We start from the raw sequence: 21,955 nt of genomic DNA, 5'->3' as shown, positions 1-21,955 counted from the left end.
GCTGTAAAACACCCAGGTATGCAACTAGTTTTTCACTGCAGAGGCAATATTCAAAGCAACTCCTGTTAATAATTATTGCTAAGTGTTGCAGCAATTAGTAAAAACTAAAAATTCACCTGTCTACCCCTGCAGTTGTGTATAACTGGGGAGGTCTGGGCACATCTTTAGCCCTCTCACATTATGCTGTCTGTGGCATCATGATGGGAAAATCACCTGTGGCAAACACCTGACAGGGAAGAACAAAACACTGCAGCTTAATGGGTAAATTATGAAGGATGGAAGCACAGCCACAAAGGCCTGTGCTCTGGAATTTTTAACAATTGATAATGAATAAGTATGATACCTGACAGCTGAGTGATGCTGTGGAATAATAATAATAGTAGTACTCTTTTTAACATCTCATAGATGGTTCAGTCTCATTGGCGATCTTGAAATGTGTGAGAAAATGAGATCTTCTCATGTTCTCCCCTTTTCAGAGTTTTTCTTTATAAACTTGTATGTACAATGAAAACAGCAACTTAGTCTGTCTTTTATATTTACTTGCAGAATTAATCATCCAGTTTTAAGTAACAAAGATGGATCCCTCCCTGTCAGCTTCAATCTCCCTCTCTCCATTGCAAGAGGGGAGATGGTTTAGCTCAGGGCAGAGACACAAGAAAGGGCCTGGGAAAAAGAACTTACCATTTCTCTTGTGCCTGTCCTTTCCCCACAGCCCACACCAGCCAAACATGTTGGTAGCTCCATATCCAGTGAGAGAGCTCTGCAGCCATTTAAAAAATCAATTCCATGCGTTTCTGGCTTGCTCAGTTCTCTGCAAGTTAATGTGCACACAATTTCACAGCTGATTTCAACCCAAGCCACTAATGATGGCAATAAATGTCTTCCAATTTTATTAAGTCAGATGTAATCGGATATTTCAAAGCAACTAGAGGAATGAGATAGATTAGATCTATGAAAATATGAGATTAAATTCTTCTTTCACTTGTGGCAGTTCTATTGGAGTATTAGAATGGTTGCCTGTGTACTACTGATTTATCAGTATCAGCTTATGAGGAAATGGAATATCTGTGCACATATTTAACAGATCTGAGTACTTTTAAAGCAGAGTTTGCCTTGTTCTCTCTCAAAGGAAGTGGGAGTTCATCACTCTCTTAGCACACACCCCAGAGCCTGCAGCAAACACTTTGCTTTGGGAGGCATTCCTTGTTCTGCCTGTGCCCATCAGCTGGACAACACTTGCAAAGTGAAAACTGCTCTTTTTGGCTGAGCTTGAAGGGAAGAAAATCCAGCCACAGGCTTTGCACATGTTCACAGGAAATGGACAGCATTGCTCTGCCTATAAAGCATGGTCTGAAGGAAGGAGAAGGCAGCATGTGTGTAATACTGCTGGGTATCAAAACTGACTTTTGGATATTCTGGAGACACTCTGTGCCCCCTGCCTGCCTAAGCCATGAGTCTCTTCCCAGTGACCAGACACTAAGTAGATGCTGATTAAGAACCACAGAGACCCCAAAGCCCTCATGTCTCTGAGTGAATTGAGCATTATTGACGTGAAAAACAAAAACAAGAACAAATGCACATTAACTTCAGGGCTGACAGGCTTTTACCTCGAAGTAACAAGGCAGCAGTGACTGAAGTAGAAGCATGAACAATCTATAAGATGTGAAGTATTTCTTTGCAAAAGCCAAATTGGATTAAATTTTGAAGGGGAGAGCTAATGTCACAGAAAAGTATTGAGAGCTGTGCAAAGCCAAACCCACATAGGTTTCAGAAAAACCTGCACAGTGCCAGGAGCATATGTACATTTTGAGAGCCACATTTTAGACTCACAGAGTCATACCAGATGGAAGGGAGCCCTAGGGAATGCCTGGCCCACCCTCCTGGCCAAAGCAGGGTTGCTGAAGCATTGAGTTGTAGGTAGGAATCAAGGTTTGTCAGACTATTAGTTTATTCTACTGAGCTCCCTAGACAAATTAATAGAAATGCAAGCTAAAACTTGATAAGAAAGCATATTATTTAACTTTTCCAAAGTCAATGAAAGTTGGGAATTACTGAGCTTTATTAGGCTGAAAAGTAATTGGAGCAGTAAGGCTGGTTACTTAACCGAGAATGTTGTGTGGTAGTGTTGCAGACACTGCATGCTCCTCCGCATCAGCACCCTGTCCAGGTCTGAGATCCCACTGCCTGCAAAAAAAACCACAAAAACTATTAAAATGTGTAAGCAAATGCCCAGTGTCACTGCTGAGGCATCTGCATGACAGTCAGTTGGAGCAATTGCTTTCAGATGAACTGGCTGTCTTATCTAGGGGTAAGTCATAACATCATCTAGTTGCTTTCATGTTCAAGATGATGAATCATTTGAAAGAGTGTCACAGATGGAAGTGAGCCTGGACCATTGCCTGTCAAATCCATTTTAGCATTCCAAGTGGGAAGGACTTACCATCACTTACATTATACTTCAAACAATGATGCAGCTGAGGTCTCTATGTACAATTCAGAAGAAAAAGAAAACAAAAAACCAACAAACTAAATAAACAAAAAAACAAACCAACAGCCAATCCTCTAAAGAAAATTTATCTTGGAGGAGTCTGGTGGCATATAAATATCATGCTCTAAATACCTACCCAGCCTCTTGCAAGTTTATATTATTTCAGAGATAATAAATTTATGGCAAGAAAACCTAGAAACTATTGGGGTTTATTTCTATCTTTCTTAATTTTAACCACTGTTTTGATATGCACAGATTTATCTTACAGAAGTCCAAGAGCATATTGATCCATTTGTGCCTGAGACAGAAATCCTTTTAAGTCCTGTGCTGAACACAAACTAGGTAAAATTTTTGCAGCAGTAGAGAAAAAGCAACTATAGGGCTGATCATTTAAAAGACTAAATGTTTGTTCCTTTTCCTTCAGCATGAGCTGTTCTAGCCAAGAATATTAACCTGAGTAACAAAAGGGATGGCTGAAGGGGAAGTGCAAGATGAGGCTTTACATCCTCCAGGCCTGAACCTAAAGTACTTTCTGAAGCCAAAGCTGCTATTGTTGCTTAAAAGGCTGCTGTGGGTTCAGGGACACTGGAACCTTTATCTATATGGTTTTGTCTGTATCACTTGACATTTAAGGAGAATTAATTACTGGATTTACAGTGTGAACAGAGTATAGTCATATGGGAATGTTCAGAAGATGTTCTCATATGCATCTTTATGAAGGTTCATATTTTCCTAGATGTTAAGGATTCACTGCTTACAGCAAGTGTCCTCAGAAAGCTCTGATGACTCTCACCCAGCCATGTCACCAGACAGCTGTGCTGTCTGGAGGAGTGGGAAGGACTGGAGTGCCCAGCCTTGGTGCCAGTGGCCAGGATTGCAGTGCCTGGGTCAGCTGAGCCACAGGAGACCTCAAAGCAGAGAAAGTGTCTCAGCCTTCACAGCCCTCCATTTCCACAGAGGGGGGAATCTTTCTCTTTCCTCTCGGTAAACACAGAGCTTTTGCTCAGGCCCAGCTGCATCTTCATCAGTGTTGGTGGAGTGCTGAGCCAAGGACTAGCTGAAGACCTGCCTGGTGTAATTGTCCTGGTGCTGGAGCACAAAGGGTGTTAGTCTCAGAATGCACCCATGACTGGTAGGGAGGGGTCTGCTGGCATCCTGATTGTGATGCTGAGCACTTCTGGGTTCATGAACATGCTGAAATGGGAAAAATGGTTACTCATGCAAATAATACCTGACCTTCTAGTCAGAACATGCTACCAGCCACAAATAGGCAACTTAATGCATGGACTTTTGTTTTCATTACCCCCTTGCACGAAAGAAGCCATTTAAGGCTCAGAGAGTGTTTCCCACAAAGGCAGAGGGCAGTAGGTCAGTGGCTTCCTTCCTTAATGGGACTGTGGGGCTCCCTGGGCTGTGCTGTGGCAGGGGGCAATGGAGGAAGGAAGTGGATAACACACAGCCATCCTGCACGCACCCAGGGGGCACGGACAGGAGTCAGAGGTTGTGAGCTGTGAATATCTGGCCTGGACATAAAAGCCAGGTGGTATGATCTCCAGAAGCTTCCAGAGCTGCCCCCCAAAACTGCTGCTAAGTCTGTGACAACCACGCAGGAGCTGAGGCGCTCCGGCAAACATGGGGCAGCTCTTGCTGTCCAGCCATCCTGCCATCCAGCCATCCAGCCCTTTTGCCATCCAGCCATCCTGCCATCCTGCCATCCTACCATCCTGCCATCCTGCCATCCTGCCCTTCTGCCATCCTGCTTCTCAAAGGGTCAGACCATTCAGTGAGTGGCCAGTTTGTTGTGGATGAGAAAAAACTTCAGCAAAAGAACTTGAAAATGGAGATGATTAGTCAACAGAAATTCTCCTCCCTTCCCAAACCCTTCAAGGAAACTGTTGTATCTACACTGCTGTTCACTCTATCTATGGTTGTATACCTACTATCTGCCTTAAAAAGAACTAGTGGTGCCAAGTCAATGTATAATTTGTTTTCTTCTACACATAAGATTGCTTTACATGTTCAGCCTTACTATTATATGAGCAGGGAAGCAAGTAACAGTCACCAGTTTTAATATTTCCCAATATTATAGTTTGCTTTCTATTTTAAATAATACAAAAAAACAGGAAAAACACTGTGCCCACAAAAATTGCAGTGAAAATTGAAAATTAGGTATTATTTTAGTACCTAAGTAGGCTGAAATCTGAAGGAAATAAGATAGCATCTAAGTAATGTGAATTCAAAAATAATTACATTCACAATTGTAGTGTATCTTTTCAAAAAAGTATGCCAGATTAATTACAGGATTAAAATCAAGGATGAGGAAGAAAAGAAAGTGGGTAAAAGTGGCTACAAATGAACAAAAGAAGGAAAGATATTAAACTGTCATGTTTAAATAGAGCCTTCCACTAGGCCACAAATTTGTGTGAGAGAGATTAAGAACACTTTTTTTTTTCAATTCATGTATTTCATGGTTCAAAGATGAAACACTGGAAACATGTGTGCTCTTTTCTGCCCTATTTAAATCACTTCAGGACAAATCCATCCCTGTTGTAAATGGGTGTAACTCTGTTCAACCCAGTAGAGTTGCACCTGCTTACACTAAGGCGAAATTTGGCTCAGATTGGATCCAAATTAACTCAACATTTGGAAATAAAAATGAGAAGCTTGGCATACTCCTGCATTTCATCTGGAATCTCATAAAGCCTGAGATTAGTTTATCTAATAGATTTACTACTCAAAAAATATTTTATTCTGCTATCAACTCAGTCCAAAACTCTCCCTTTCTCTGCTCCCTTCATCCTTCCTTCCTCCCCTCCCTGGGCAGAGGAACTGGTGCTGCCTTGGCCCCTGTTGTCCTGCTGCAGCTGGTGGAGAGCCCAGCTGCATAATAAAATGCATATAATAACACATATATAACATCAGCACATCCTTTTTGATCTCCAAAGTGCTCCCCAGGAGATTGTTCCTGTTGGTGAGGCTGGCCCTGCAGCACTCATCTGCCAGCTTCTCCTCACACTGTAAGGATGTGAGTGCCTGGGGATGGGGGATGCTTCCTGCACCAGCACTGCCAAGGACTGGGACAGCAACGTCTGGCATTGCTGAGAAAGAGGAAGTCTGGTTTCCTCCCTTAATTGCTAAAGAACTGGTACAGAGACGTGTGTGGGGAGGAAAATTTTTTTTTTTTTTTTCCTTATCTTAGTCCATCTACGAGTTTTTAGGAGTCATAAGGGACAAGTAGTTAAGTCTGGAAACTTGTAAGCGTTTAAAGGGATGTCTTTCAAAGAAATGCAAGCACAAGGAAATGTCAAAGATCCTCCTCATGAAACCCACCCGTCCCGAAAAAGCCTGAGTAAATAGATAGCCTGTGCAATGTGTTGGGAAGGTCAACAAACCCAGGGTTTCTCACAGGAAGAGGGAAGTGAATTCCTGAATCAAGGATTCTCTCCTGAGGAGACCAAGCCCACAGCTCTGAGAAATACAGAGTTACAGCCTCTTAATGCAGTTTCTTGCTTAGCCCTCCAAAAAGACTACTCCAAAAAAGCACCCTGGAGCCTAAGACAATCTGGATCAACAGAGCAGAGGAACTTGTGTTATGCTTGGAAAAGACTGGCAGGATGGATTAGTCTTTGCATTACACATTTGTTATGTTTGAATATTACTATATGTGCACAGAGAGGTGCATGATAACCCAGCCTTTCAGGGAAAACCACGTGAGCACATTGTCAGGATCCAGGAAGGGCTGTGAAACCATTGGAAACACTTGCAGGTTTGGTAGGTGGTAGGAAACACTGCTTGGAGAAGAGGAAAATACACAAGGCTCAGCTGGGAAGGTAGTGGTTTCTCTTGGATTGAGTATTTGCAGAATCACAGAATGGCAGAGGTTGGAAGCAGCCAAGGGTTTGGGGTGGGGTTCATTTTCTTCACAGTAGCTAATAGGGGGCTGCAGTTTGGATTTGTGATGGAAATGGCATTGATAATTCAGGGATGTTTCTGTTATTGCCTAGCAACACTTACACAGCCTCAGGGCCTTTTCTCCTCCTCACCCACCCCACCAGTGAGGAGACTGGGGTGCACAAGAAGCTTAGAGGGGACCCAGCCTGGAGAGCTGACCCCAGCCAACCAGAGGGGTATCACAGACCCTGTGGTGCCATGCCTAACTTGTAGAGCTGGGGGGAAGTTGACCAGAGGCAGCTGCTCGGAGGCTGGCTGGTCAGTTGGCTGGTGGTGAGCAGTTCTTCTTCATTTGCATGCCTCATTTTTTTGTGGTTTATTTTGTTCTTGCTCCTTTTTTTTTTTTTTTTTTTTTTTTTTTTAATTTATTTTCCTTTTCATTATATGTTGCTGTGAATTATTAGTAGTAATATTGTTATTGTTAAGTAGCTTTTATCTCAACCCACAAGTTTTCTCACTTTTACACTTCCAATTCTCTTCCTGCTTGTCCTGAGTAGTGGAAAATCAGTGAGTACCTGTGTGGTGCTTAGTTGCTGTCTGGGGCTAAACCACAACAGTACCTTTGGAAGTCACCTGTTCCAATCCCTAAGCTCAAGCAGGACCATCCCTAGATCATCATCTATTTACAAGCATCTCCCCCAAAATTTCACCCAGTATAAGTTAGTCAAATGATCTACCTTGTCTCTGCTTGCATGCTGTTTTTGTCACGGTATGGTTTTTACAAAGACTGATTTATTAAGCCTTTTTTATCAAGCAGAAGACAGGAGCTTGTTGATAATGCTGTCCCTGTCAGGATAAGACTGAACACATTATTTGCACAGTGGTGAGGCTTGGCTTTTCTGAAGGAAGCTGTCAACAGCTGCCATGAAGGCTGCTTGAAAGAAACCGCTATTTGCCTATAAAAACTTTGTCAGTAATGAAGAACTTGTTTTAAAACCACAAATAGCAATCAGCTCACCTTCAAGTCACTTCTAGAGTTTTCCAATTTAAAGCACACTGGCTTATTTCCTAGCAGCATGCAAATAACAGAGTTTGAATCAACAACAAGCTGAAGTAGAGCACACAGAAACAGAGGATTGCACCACCCAGACCAGGACAGTGAGAACCAAGAAGCCTTTTATTGAAGCAGATGTAAATTCTTGTTTCATGAAAATAAGTGGGAATTTTGCCATTTATTTCAAACCACTGTGCTCTGATCCATTAGAATTTGAATCTAAACAGAAAAACACAGCACTGATACTTTGGACACCAAGGAGAGCAAGATAAATTAGTCTTCAGCAGAAGTGAGATATTACATGTTTTTTGGCTCTGTTTGGGATCTTCTGGAGCCGAGAATTTTGATAAGTATGCTTACTGTTATATTTTACTCTTTGCAGGAACAAGCCAGTTTTTCATTTTTCCTTCAAATGTTCAGAAGTGATTTTTACACTCAGTAAGTCTGCAGTAAGAAGGACAAAAAGTCAAGTCCGTTGTGGTGTACCTTGGATGGAAGATTAGCAAGGATCAGCAAAAATTTTTTGAAGAACATATCGGATTGTTTATTCTATGATAATTCATAACTGGAAGCAAACTTCTGCCATGAAGAAATCAAGTACTTCTCCTCATTATAAATGATTTCTAGTATCTCTGAATTTTCTCCCTGCACATGGAGTGGTGGAAAGATTCAACTGGTGCAACTTATAACAGCAATGAATTGTGTAACACTATGTAACTGGTAGGTAAAAATGCAGAAAGGAATTTGTTCATCTTGGCTTCTGATGACACTTATGTTAGTCACATCATCTAACTTGAGTTTGGGTTCTCTTGTTTTCTGTATTTCACCAAGATGTAAAATAGAACCATGAAGTTTCAGCTGTCATAGGACCCCAGGTTCCATTGGAACCACTTATTTTCAAGTCTGGAATTTATCCAGAAAGCAGGAATACTTTTGTCTTTCCTTCTGATATCTATGTGACAAGTCTATCAATGTGTACAGTTGTTTGTGATTCCACATGCTTGTAAAAATGAGCAATTCTAGTAGCTGCCTGTGGTAGTTACTTGCTTTGTTTTGACTAGCTCCATTACTTATTTTCTTTTGTCTCCCATTCAGAGAAAAATAAAATTGCTGATAAACAATACTAAAGGAAGTGTTCAGAGTTGTGCATTAAAGAAGCAGGAAGGGAGGGGGAAATAACAGAGGGTAATTTTATCATATATCTTTGACCTGAAGCAATAATAAATGTGAAGTCTGGTATAATCATGGGTGATGTTTTTATATACGTATCATATTTTAGATTGGTTAAGGAGAGAAACGCATAAAGTTGATTGACTGGTGATGTGGCAGTAATTATGCAAATAGAGTAACTCGACCATAAAACACTTTAAAGAGGAGGAGGTAATTCAATAATAAGTAAGCATTAATAAAATGTGGTTATTGCATCTATCCTAATGCCTTGACATCTCTCCTGCCAAAGCATGAAAGGAATGGATGTTGTGTAACAAAATTAAAACTTTATAAAATGCCAGATGAAGGTCATAAATAACTTTTCCTTATAAAAAACATGCCCTTAATCGTTGACTGTGACTTTCTTACAATTTTGTTCAGTCTTGGGCAAAGTTCAGTTTTATGACACCAGCCTTGTGCAGCAAACACACCTTTGCTCTGCTGCTTTACTGCACCATTAATGGTTCATTTGCCTTTGGGGGCAGGGGAAGGTAAGGGCTGCTGCTGTTCTAGCCTTTCCCTGATGCTGCTCACATGAGAAATGTGAGGTAATAGTTCACTGAGTCATTCTGTGAAGTATTCTCAATTGCTGAGAGTAACTAATAAGTAAAGGCAGTATTCCCTCACTGCCCACTCCACAATCCCTGTATTCTTGCAGCTGCATGATCATTATGCAGGAATCATGATCCATTTTTGGTGGATGCTTGGGAAGGGCAAAAGATAAAGAAATAAACTATGCTCAATGGACTCCTTGAGTGGAAACTCAAAGGGTGGAAGGACACCCATCTGAGCACAGATTTGGCCTTAATTTGGCCTAGATGTGAGTGAAGAACCCTCCAATACCTGGGAAACTGGAGATATTTGCCAGGAAACAGCCATGCATTAATTTTAGCAAAGCAGAAACTTCCTGTGAGGACAGACTGCTGAGCAGCAAGCCAAGAAGGAAATGTACAACAGAGAGGGTTGAAAGCATCTCCCAAAACATGCTTCTTCCCAACCAGACATATCAGGAGATATACTGGAATCCTGGAGAAATCCTATTTTTTCAGCAAGCCCTGTATCCAGACATAGGTTGAACATGTTCCTTTAGAGCTGTGGCATGCCTTTGGCCAACTGCTCTCCTCAGCAGTAAGTCTGAGGATTGTGTCTTTGGGCAGGTTGAAGGTTTGGGACAGTCTTATTGTGCTTGTGCTCTTGGCTTGAAGATTTTGGATGTCACTGAGAGAGCTTCCTTATGGACTAAACCACTTCTGCCCATTTTCTCTCAACTAACTCCCCCAAAATGATCATGGCCTTTGATGGCAAATCACTGCATGTGGGCAGCCACACTCCTCTCAACTAGCAATAAGCAATGTCAACTTGATGTGGACCACATGCCCTTGGAGGATCCAGGTTTTGAGGCATTAAAGACAGTCATGTGTCAGAAATTACTTGAGAGGGATCAGCTGTCCAAAGCATCTTCAAAAGATGGCCTAGGAACTATCAAATAAAGCAAATAGGATCAGGGTTCATAGCAAGCCAAAGGGAATGTTGGTTCTTGCAGGAGGTGCAGTTACTTGTGCAGAAGGAAGGAGCAGGACAAGGTCTGGACAAGAGATCCATTACAATCTGTTAGATAAACAAACTGTGACGTCTAGGAAAGTCCAAAACATTCTGAGCTGAAAATGTTCCATGTGCAAGAGACTTTAAGGAAAATATATGTATCTGTCCTATTCTTCTGTGTCCCAAGCTTGTAGCCAGTTTTCTGCAACCAGTTTTATAAACAGAGTATTGGACTAGAAGGGTATTTGGTTTCAACCAGTACATTTACATAGATGTTTTCCCTACAACTAAACTGCTAAATGCTTTTTTTTGCCATCTAGGTAGGACATAATAAATATATAAATAAGCAGGATTAAATCTTGAACCTTTGACTCATTCAAGTAGAAAATCACTCCTACCCCCATTACTTCACAATTAATTGCAGAGTCTAGTTGAAACCAAGACTGAAAATAAGAAGGTGAGGAATCTCAGCTGCTTGCAGTGCTGTTTTAAGGCAAGACGAAAATCATGATAAAAATTGTCATGATTGTGTAGTCCAACAGACAGCATGAAAACAATAGATTTTGATTTCTCCCTTGTGTAGAAACAATGATTTGCATACTGTAGGATTAGATTGATAGGTCACCAAGCAGCAAATGCTGTGTCATGACATGTCAAGCTCCAGCCCTGTACAGCTTTCATGGTGACTGCACTTTTTTTTTTACCCTATTTGTTTATCATGCAGGTTTCTGGAGCCCTTGTCAGGCATGAATTCATGCAGATAGACAGCCACAATGATATCAACTATTTTGGCTTCAAAAAAGACAGTAGCTCAGAGTTACCAGGTAAGATGAACAGACTTGGTAAGGCAACATTTTATTGTTGTCACTTGCAGTTAGTTCAGTCTCCAGCTGGACTAAGGCAGAATTAGCTTTGGAAATATATATTTATTTTCTAACACCAGCAGCCAATATATCCAGAAGATAGTCCTTCAACAGAGGACCCATCAGACACCTAAGAAAAGGCCATGTCCTGCAGCTAGTCCAAACACAGAAGCATAATTCCTGATGGAGTCATTTAGCACTTAAAGGTAACTATTAGGCAAGTGAGAAAAAAAATGTCCATCTCTGATTTAAAAGCAATATTTGAACCTGGCACAGCAGAAACAATAGGTTCTTTCCCAAGTGGAGATCAGGTATGTTTATTTTACTTAAATATATGGGTTTGTGACTATCAAAAGCAGATGTTCATTAACAGGCAGGACATAGGTAGGTTTCCAAGGCATAAAGCATGAGAAGGGCAAAGAGGCAAAACATTCAATCTCCTGCCTTGCACCTCAATCTGCCCAGTCCCTTAAATCAGTTTTCAACAATGCTTTTTGATTTTCATGTTTTTAAGCAACAGCTGTGCAAATGCTGTTCCTGCTAGCCTTGCAAAGTAAGTACTTTGGGGATAGTTTTGATTTCTATTTCAGAACATTTTCCCACTTTCTTGCCTTTGACATGATTTGGGGTCCAGAAGTAGATTTGAATTCTGATGGCTGAAGATGTGCAGAGCTGAGAGACTTTTTTTTGTAAACCGACTGGAACCTTCAGTCTGGAGCTGAGTTCCTTCAGAGCCTTCACGTGTTCAGATCCTATGTTTGGTGCAGAGGGATGCCTGTGGATGTGTTAGTCCTTATATAGCTCTTTTTGTCTCCTAACAGTTCAAAACTCCCTGACTGGAGGTGAGTGATGTTGCACTAGACTGGGGCAACCTTATTTCAAGCGGGAACTGTCAGCAGAATCAGTGCAAGGTCAGCCACTCCACTTGTTCCTTTCAGGAAACTACTCCTCCTACAGACACCCTTACACTAAACAAACCCCCTCAAATACATGTGCCGCAGCATTCCTCCGTACGCTGGCGTCACAAAGACTGGCAAAAGTGCCATGGCAGCAAATGTTAGCAGACCTCCAGACCAAACCAAGCCCCATTTTCCCTTGTACAAGGACAACTCCAAGATAACTTGCCAGTTGGCTGCGTTTCTATTTTCAAACAGTGCAGCAGAGTATCAGCAAAAAGAAAGTCCCAGGAATGTGGGAATTGAGTGATGGAAGTGGTAACTGGATTCAACACACTGGCAAAAGAATTATTTTTATCAGCTGAACCTGAGTATGCCTATAAGATCACATTTTTAAATTTTTGTCTGCAAGTGCATCTGAATCTCAGTTCCAAACCAAACTGAGGTCTACATGTTGCAGATCAGTCACTTGAGTGCTTAATTAAAAAAAAAAAAAAAAAAAACCCAAAAAAAAGAGTGGATTTAGACTTGTGGAATTCCCCAGATGGCACTCTGCATCCACTTTCCTTCATCCAAAAGCCTGAGACACCCCTGCCCCCCACCCATGTGGCTCCCAATCCCAGACACATATGGTCTCAGGCCGGAAGGGTTGGTTGCCTGCTAAACGATGTGGCCTATGAGTTATCTTTAGTGGAAATGCTCAGGAACCCACTCTGAAAAATAGCTCTGAAGGGGAAGGAACCCAGCTCCTCAGCTGCTGTTTCAGGGGTAATGGTCACAGTAGCAGAATCTTAGTTCCAACTTCTCCACAAACCTTCCAGCTGTGCAACCATACAACGTGACACCACTAATATAAAGGTAATAATAGTGGCTATCTGAAGCAATAATGACTAATTAGAGGTCCAAGGCTGAGTCCTGGCTCTCAAAGGAGAGGCTCCTGGGTTCCTGATACCCTGAGAAGGAGGTGGCAGAAAAAAGCTGGAAGAAGGTTAGGGAAGGACTCCAGGGACCCCAGTGGGCCAAAGAGCTCCTTGCTGTCCTCCCACACATGGGCAGAGAAGAGTTTTGGCAAGGTCAGGGAACAATGGGCATGTGAGTTCCACTGCTGGCACAGACCTTGAAGCTATGTGAGTGGTAATAGGGCTATCAGCCACATCCACAGGGGGTGCAGCAGCTGGAGTCTGAGCCAGAGTGGTCCCTGCACTCCCAGCTCTAGCCTGCTTTCATTGCCTGATGCCTGAGCTGCAGACCATGGGACAGGGTCACAAAGTTAGAGCAGGTATTTGTCACCACAGACCTTATTTCACTGTGTTATGAAAAGTCACACAGGGCAGTCTTTTTTTCCTAGGCTCAGCATTCAGAGCAAACACACTGCTGTAATCTTTAGCAAATACATTTTTGCTTGCACAATAAATCTGTTCAGAAATCACACATTTCCATTCAAACCAGTCACTAAAGAGTCACGTGTTGGGGCCTATCTCTGCTTTGTGCTGACACTGCATGGGCAGAGAATCACGTTCCTTCATGAAAACATATCCCCAGTCTTGAGGCAGGGCTTGGCTCAGGGTCACATAAGACTCATCCACATTTCATATCATGTTTCCTCTTCTTTCTTCACCAACCAGTCTTGAAATATGTCACTTCCGTGCCAGCAGACAAACACAAACCACAAATGCATGCCAAGTGGCTGTACCTATGCTGGGAAATAAAATGGTTCAGGGGACAATTAAAGGAGGAGCACTGCAAAGTACATCCTATGTCCCTCTGGCTAAGCTCTCACTCTCCAAAGCAGGAAGCAACAATCCAAACCAGGAGCAGTACCTGGCCTGGCTGCTTTCCCATAAGCAGGAGCAACAGCTGGGAAAATGCTAGGTGATCCCAACCAAAACCATGCCATGCCTTGTAGTCACTAATAGGAGCTGCCACATACCACTGCATGTGTCCTGGCACTGGTGAGAGTCTCCAGCTGGGACATTACCCAGGATCTGGAAGATACTCAGTAAATGTCTTGTCTGTGAATGATTCTTGTGAGATTTTAGGAAAAGTACAGGGGCCTTCTAAATTCTATTGATCCATAAAATGGGGATAATAAACCCCACTGTATGTCCGAGCTGTGGAGGGAGAACAGAGCACGTTCCAGCTCAAAAGTAATAGGAAAGCATGACAGCACCCTGGCTGGACAAGTGGGCTTATCCCATTGTGTTTGGTAATTTTCATTTGAACAGAAAGCACTCATTTAAGTGAGTAATTCATAATCAGAGCAGAACTTTGGCCATTGCTTTAAATTACAAATGAAGCCAGTCATCTGTACTGGAAACAGGCATTTTTAAGATAAACAGGAATATATACCTTTGAAATATAAAAATATTTTACCAGATTTTGAAATTAAGTGTTTTGCATTTTGTTTCTTATTGGTATGTATCTTTTCTGTCTCTTTCATTTCCGAGAGTGAAAGATAATTATCCATTATATTTTTATGACCTACATATTACTGCTATCAGGAATCATATCACTAAACGAACTCCAGTAAAGACAGACACAACTTTCTTATACTGAAGAATCTAATGGGGAAAAAAATCAGGAAGTTGTTTTATTCAGTACTGTGGATCTAAAGATTTTCCAATCTCTCAATTGTCCAGAAATATATGGGTGATAGGCCTGCAGTTGGGAAGAAACAAACCAAAAGGCACAGGATTAAACAGAAGCATAAAGGGAGAAAAAGAGGGAAGGAGAGGGAGAAGAAAGGAGGGAAAGCAGGTGAGAAGAAGGAACCCCTGGGCTGACATTCCCTTGCTAACTCGTGCACCCACCTTCCTCTACAGCATTTACAAGCCAGCAGCTAGCTGGATGCAAAGCACCCCTGATTTTCAGACTTCACTGCTGAAGATCCTCCAAATTTTCCAGTCCATATGTGCAGCTACTTAGAGATATATTGTTGGAATGTGTAGTTTAGCTACAGTCCTTCCAACCTGCTTGGCCTTCCCCTTATACATTCGATTTCCATTTAGAAACTGAAAGGAATATACCTCCAGGGGCTGTACTTCCACCTTCAGGGAAGATCTAAGTGCAAGGGATGTGTGGTGGAAAGCTCTTATTTTCTGAGGAGTTCCCCAGCCCCACTAGGGCTTTACCTCTGAGTAACATAGATTAGATATGTGTAGGCTCTCCTTTGAAACTTGTGCATAAGACTGTCTTGTGACAAAGTTTCTGAGCAGCATTGAGACTTTTGCAAAGGCTGGTGTATGAAAGACTTTCAAATTCATATACTTCATGGGTGTGGGATACCATAAATGCAAAACTACATGTTCTGCTGCCATGGGTTCACAAAACTGCAGAGATGATAGTAAAGGGAGAATGAACACTTGACACCAGGTGAGGGTCAGCTGCAAATATCTGTTTTTCCATGTGGAAGGGTTAGCTGGAGAGACGGTTAAAGAGCAGCATTCCATGACGTCAGTGGTGTTTATGATATGCCCTTTAATTACCCCTACCAGTAAATCAGTGTGTGCACTTTAGTACCACAAAGTAGGGCATACTTCAAGGAAAATAATAGTTATGTTGATTAACTAATGAATATGCTATCAGAGAACTCAAGGAGCCTGTCCAGTATTGCTCACTTTAAATAATAATCCTAATTAAAAACATACTGCATGCCTCAAATCCACTGCTTAACTTTTCAAACAACAAAATTCTCTCATTCATTCTTTCAATTATCTGCTCTGTATATTTTTGATAGAAAGATGCTGTCCTGCTGCATGTTTAATTCACAGAGGCAGAACAGAGGAGTGAATCTAATCTTATCTGTGGCTGGAAAATGAGCCTCCCTTCTCCCTGGGGCTGGGGAAAGCCTCTCTGGATGCACACTGTCCATGCTGGCTGGGACACAGCCTCTCTATTCACGTGTCAGGGGCCACCCTGCAGCTGAGGGTGCACCCTGCACCCCAGAACAACTCTTGGTGGCCTCCCCTTTCCCTCAGTCACCTGCTGATGAGGCTGAAGACAGCGTGGCTAATGAGTTTAGGTGATGAAGAGCTCAGATTAAGTGAGCTCAGCTTACTGCTGTCTCTCACCAATGCTTCTACCTTGTCTGATACAGAGCTAAGACACTCTGCTTAGAGGGGTTTTACCCAAATGATCCATTTGATCTGGGCTACATTTCCTCTACACATGCCCAAACTCATGTAGCTTTGTGGGGCCCTTCTGGAGGACTCTTCTGGGGACAGTTGTCTCCAGGACAGCATTAGCCACAATGCCTGTGGGTGTCTATAACCATTCTCTGATGCAAGCAGGGCAATGCGAGCAGCAGACTATGCCAAAATTACTGCAACAAAACAGTTTGGCAAATTATAAATTTCCCTTAGCCCCAATAAGAAGTTTGCTATCAGAAAAATCTACAATAGAAGATACAATCAAAGATTCATTTCCTCAACCAAAGAGGCTCTGCAAAATGTTTGTATTCCTGTCAAAGAAGCCCAGCTGTAATAAATTTTTTTTTTTTTTTTTTTGAAAATCAGATACTTTTAACTCATTAATTTACAACAGGAATTTAAATATCTTCCAAAGCTTCTGTTGAAAAGACTTGATCTTCTGATCACATTAGTTTCTTGTTCATCCTGCTTTTCTTTTGTGCTGCAGCTGTCCCTAATGCTGAGTCATCCCTCTGAAAAGGTATATTCCCACTGCCTTCCACTGCCATGCCTTTTATCAGTAGAGTTCCACATGACCCTTACTACCTCACTTCCCTCCCACCCACCTATGCTGGTTAGGTAGCACAAACATGTTTTTCTTTAACCACATTATCTGGTCTCCTTTCAAGGGGACATTTTTGCTCAAAAATGAATTTCTGGGCCCAAAGTGCAAGCTGTCTCAGAAGAGGGGTATGGGAGATCTCAGTGTAAATCTCTGGGAATAGAGAGGCAAGGGTAAGATTTCTCAGAATTGTGTATGGCTGGAGCCTCAGGGTTAACATGTCCGTCAGTGGAGTGCATTGAAACACAAGTGGAGCATCCTGGCCACCTTTTAGGTTACCTAACAGGAAAAATAGAGTGTACACCAGTATCATAGTGCCTCTGTGCATAACTGGTGTGAAATATGAGTTTCTATCAGTTTTTCCCTGAGTTTCTGATATGTGGCTCATTTCAGAAGTGCTAATCCTTTGCTTTAGATAAGCAAGTGCTTTGCAGTGTGACAGATTTGATCCTGTTGCTCAATGCTGAAGCAAGTACTCCAGCTTGTGTCCCTAGCTACCTGCACAGGGGCAAACTGCATGCAGTGGGATCACGACTGGTTTATACTGGAGAAGGGGGAATTTTGACACATCAGCATCTTGTTTACAAAGACCAAATCTGCTGGAATCTGTATTTGAAGTTTCTTGCTTTTGCTGAAAACTGGTCATGGATACTTAGAAAGACAAGCTGTTTTCTCTGAATTTCCTGCTTATACAAAGCTTTCATTTAGTCCTAGAAACTTTATCACTACCCAGAGCAAAGCATAAGGCTAGGTTAAAAAGTGAGAGCTCTAACTTTAAAGACATTGCTAGCTTCCTTCTGCCTAGAGGACATTTAATCTTATCAAATCTTTTTTGAGAAGTTGTCTTTTAATTTTCTGAGAGTCCCTGAAGTCTACAGAATAAAATTATTCCAAGCCCATTCTGAGTGTTGCCACATTCTTAAAAAAACCTTGAAAGTATCATTTGGTGCTTGTAATAAGAATAAACATTTTATTAGTCAAACTTTTGAGCAACGCTTTTTCCTTTGTTAAAATAGTAATGATATTTTTCTGTCTCTAAGCTCTTGCCTTGATAAAGGGAAAAAAAAAAAAAAAAGACATGTCAAAGTTACCAAAAATTACTGAACATCACCTAGTCATAAGGAAGGGAGTATTGCTTCTTTGGGACCCTGTTTCAGGCTGAGAGTTTGTAATAGTTTAAAATATTTAATCAAATGAATCTTTTGACATACTTCATTAACTCTGTGAAGAAAAGAGAGTAGGCCTTTGTATCTTGTCCAAGTCATGGAAAGACCCAGGTATAGTGTGCACAAGAAGAGAGACATGGAGTAAAAGATCTGATTTTAAGACAAGGGAGACACTGCACAGGCACACACATGTGGATGGGGATCCACAGCTTGGCAGAGCTTCTTGCAGGCCCAGAGCAGGCCAGTCTCAGGTTCTTGGTCCTCATGCACCTTGAGTCCCTGTGAGCTTCTCCAAGAGCAGAGGCTGCTCTGCAGCCCCTGTCTCTGTGCTGCACTGTAAGGGGGGACAGATTTTCAATTATTGTTTGTTCAACTTTGAAACTTTTCTTCTATGGGACTCAGGATGTATTTAGCAGGAAACAGTAAAGATGCAGGACAGTTTTAGAGAGGAAGTAGGACGTTTTAGATATGCAAAAAAATAATTGCTTATGCTGAAACTGGGTCAAAACACCACAGTGTTTACCACGGCTCTCAGGAAGAGTGCCATGGGTTTTTTAATAACAACAAAAATTCAAGACCTCAGCATTGGGTCTCATCCCAAAAAGTAATATGGTTTCAGACCAAATGGAAACTAATCCAGCCTATAAATCATGATGCAGCAGATGCAACATGCTCAGTCCTGAACCCAGTCACTTTTGGTCAGCTAAAGCTGATCTTCCAGACAGCTTTGTTGCAAAGGCAATGAGAGATTGTGCTCTAGTCTTCTTCCCTTGCTATTGCTCCCATCACTAATTATATTCATTGTTTCAGCTGAAGTCTAAATTAACTGTTTAATTAATCCAGCTTCACCTTTTAGCCAGTAGATCTTGTTATGTCTTTCTCTGCAAGGTCAAAGGCCTCTTAGCACTTATAATTTTCTCTCCATGAAGGGACTTACCACACCAACATGTTTTAGTCTTCCTTTAGATATTCTAAGCAGACTGCGGTCTTTATTTTTATCAAGACCAGATATTTTCCTCGGTTCATAAATCATTTTAGTTATTTTTTCCCTACCTTTGCCAATTTTTAAACACCCTTTTCAAATGTGGATGCCACATCTGGATGCAGCATTCCAAAGTAAAATTGCCTCCTTACTCCTACTCACTGTTTTCCTGATTAATTGTTCAAGGAGTACATTAGCACTTTTGGTTGCAACATTGGCAACTCTTGTTTGATTGCCTGTCCACCCAGGCACCTAAATTTACAGATCAAAGGATGGACTTGATGATCCTGAAGGTCTTTTCCAACCTAAATGATTCTGTGATTCTGTGAAATTCTACTCCCCTCTCCTAGATACGATACCAACTTCCATCAGATAGCTTTGAGGAAATATGAAGAAGTGTTTCCAAAACACGTTACAAATATGTAGTGAAGGCCTCAAGCCTTTTGCAACATATGGAGCAGAAGGCACATGAAAATGCTCCTCAAGCCTTCAGTTTCCTTCTCACTGGCCCACTGCAACAACCCTTGCCCTATATTTTAATACTGAATTCTGTGTGTTTGACAAAACCCTGGAATGTCCAGTGTATACAGATTTAGGAACTGGAGGATCTGTGAGGAATGAAGTTCATGAGAGCTGGATAAAGGAAGATCTGGAGCTGTGATCCCATAGGAAGAGTTGAAGTCCATTTTGGGTTTCTGCAGCCTGTGCTGAACTAAGGCTCACGATAGTAAGGAGAGGATGTCACTCCAAAATCCCTCCTTGTCTTAGAAAGGAGCAGAAGTTATATTATTTTTGTGCAGGAACAGACACAAAATTACCTGAGTTCTGTATGGCAAATGTTACAGAGATGATGTATGGCTTTTTCTACCATTTTTCTACATTTTTTTCTACTTTTTCTGCAGCAGGAAAACAAAAATCCACTGCTTTGGCTCCTCACTTCACACCCAGGTCTTTGCCTTCTGACCATTCACAGGACACAAAGCCCACCTGCAGTTCTGGAAAGAACCAGGCATCCCTTACTCCCTTTGAGCAGCCTGTCCAAGGCTTGTTCTCTTGGCCTGGATTGGTTCTCTGGATCACCAACCCAATTCTGGCAGCTGTTGCACCCACTTATATCACACCAGCACACACTCTCACTGCTGAAAAATACCACTCTGAGCCACAGTGGGGACCTCATCTTATTTCAAGCACTTTGAGCAGAAGAAAACATGATTATGGGTGAGGGTGTCAGGAATATTACTACAACAGGATCTAGGACCTAGGGAAGATTGGAGGCCAAGGTAACACACATGGATGGGAGCAGTCTGATCTTGAGGGGCCACTAAAGCAAATTTGACCTATCTGATATTGCTTGATGGGAATGAAACAGATGCCCTGGGGCATTTGGTATTTAATTTTTACTCTTTCCAGAGGAAAGGTGCTAACATGAAAAATGGCCATATGCCTTTGCCCCCCACCTCCAAATGTCAACTCTGAAGCTTCATTCTGGTACTAGAAAGATGCTCTGGGTTCAACCTGGCTTGTTTAGCCCCACTGGTAACAAAAACTCTTTGCTCTTTTGCAGCCCAGGCCAGGGCTGTCACTGCAGAGAAATGGTGATAAGTGAGAAAAGGTTTTGGCCAGGCCTTCCATCAGGAGCAGTGATAGCAACAATATAAGAGCCAGAGCAAAGTCCAGCTCACACACTCAGAGTTGTGCTGGCTCAGCAGGACTAAAATGCAAAATAATTATTAAAAAAAAAAAAGAAAGAAAAACCTTTATTTTGGAGTAGCAACTCCAGCAAACAGTACATTTGAAGAGCAGCTTTGGTAAGTATGGAGGTATGTTCTCACAGTTCTTTTCTATGTAAAATTTAACACAGAACCTGGCTTTGAGGTCATCAGCACCTTTTCAGTAAGGCAACATAGTGCTGCATCTCCTTTGAACTCTTACAGAGGGTTGAAAACCTGACAGCCCTGCTTCTGGTACAGGGAGGCAAAGCATTCCTTTCTTGATTTTTTTGCTGATAAGAAATAATTGGAAACACCCTCCCTATGAAATATTGGGGATTTCTAGGGGGTTTTTTCTCCTGATATTACCTAAAAGAACATTTTCATCTTCAGGTGCAAGAGGAAGTTTTTCACCCAGAGCTTCCTTATATGCCCCCCGCAAGACCCATTATCTGCAGGAACCACTCTAAGCTAGACTCTGGGCTAGGGTGGGGCTGAGAAGGGATCCAGGCCTCCTAGGAGCCCTCTTATACAGATGTCACAGGGTTTCAAAGAAACATGGCCTTCCACAGGCCACCAGCAAGAGCATCAGCAACCAGATGACATTTTCTGCTGGGTCAGCAGCCTGAAACTGGAACATGCTGGTCTATTGGTAGCTGTTTTATTGTACACTCTGTGCAATGCAGCTCTGACACACCCAGCAGGTATGGGTTATGTGCTCAGCTTTTCAGAAGTGGCACACCTAACATCACCCTGGCAAGAAAATGGAGAAGAAAAAGGGAAACAAGAAAGGATGCAACACCTCTTTTGTCCATTTAAGTGCCAATACTTGTGAAATCACAAATATGGGCAAGAGGAAAAATTTCCACCCTCTTGTCCACACATTTTGTGTCTTAAGCCCAGTGTTTCTCTGCATGGCTCAGTTTGCACTTAGATAGGTATTTAATTTGGAAATCACAAGATCCAAGCCCTCATGGCCCCAGGGCTAGCAGGACTGGGGTACCTGGCTACATGAACCCACAGGCAGCCAGGAGGTGAGGTGACCCAGCACTGAGCATGGCACAACAACTCCCCCAAGAAGGGCGAGTGATCCCCACTCCTGGCTGGCCACAGTAACCCAAACCCCAGCAAGGCTCAGCCTGATCCCTTTTTGCTAGGACCAGTTTTCCTCCTGGGGTTGTGCTGCAGTGTTCATCCCACGGTCCCCACAACACCTCCAGCATAAGGAAGCAGCTCAACTGTCAGGTTTGGAAAACCAAGAGGCAGCTTCTTGGCTGGTGCAAGTCAGCATAGCTTCACTGAATAGGAGCTACCCAGTTCACCCCAAAAGAAGGTCTGACACAGAGAGACAAAGACACACTGCAGCCTCTCCATAGGTAGGGAGGTGGGGCATGCTGGCTTCCCAG

This window comes from Erithacus rubecula (genome assembly GCF_903797595.1).
Source record: "Erithacus rubecula genome assembly, chromosome: 3".
In the NCBI taxonomy this organism is placed as follows: Eukaryota; Metazoa; Chordata; class Aves; order Passeriformes; family Muscicapidae; genus Erithacus; species Erithacus rubecula.
This window is presented reverse-complemented; position numbering follows the sequence as displayed.